Source organism: Nothoprocta perdicaria, unplaced genomic scaffold (assembly GCF_003342845.1).
Source record: "Nothoprocta perdicaria isolate Ctin4 unplaced genomic scaffold, notPer1 scaffold_1, whole genome shotgun sequence".
Classification (NCBI taxonomy): Eukaryota; Metazoa; Chordata; class Aves; order Tinamiformes; family Tinamidae; genus Nothoprocta; species Nothoprocta perdicaria.
The window spans coordinates 2,220,088-2,220,364 of NW_020454093.1; positions in this window are offsets into that span (position 1 = coordinate 2,220,088).

Here is a 277-nt window from a genome sequence, read left to right on the forward strand (position 1 = left end):
TAGAAATCCATCCTTTCAGTTAGCTCAATTTGTATGTCAATTTGTACAGTTAGCTCAATTTGTATGTCTTAATAGCCCATATTTACACAAACTTGTACTTCAGTAAGAGGTAGGGACACAAAAAAGTTAACGAAAGTTGAGCTACCTCAGCGTGGCTGGAGCCAGAGCCAGTCTAGCTAAAACGTACAGGGCCTCCACCATGACACTTTAATTACACTGACAATACACAAAAGCATATGCCAGGGTAAGACGCCCAGTCACTACACATGTTTCTTCC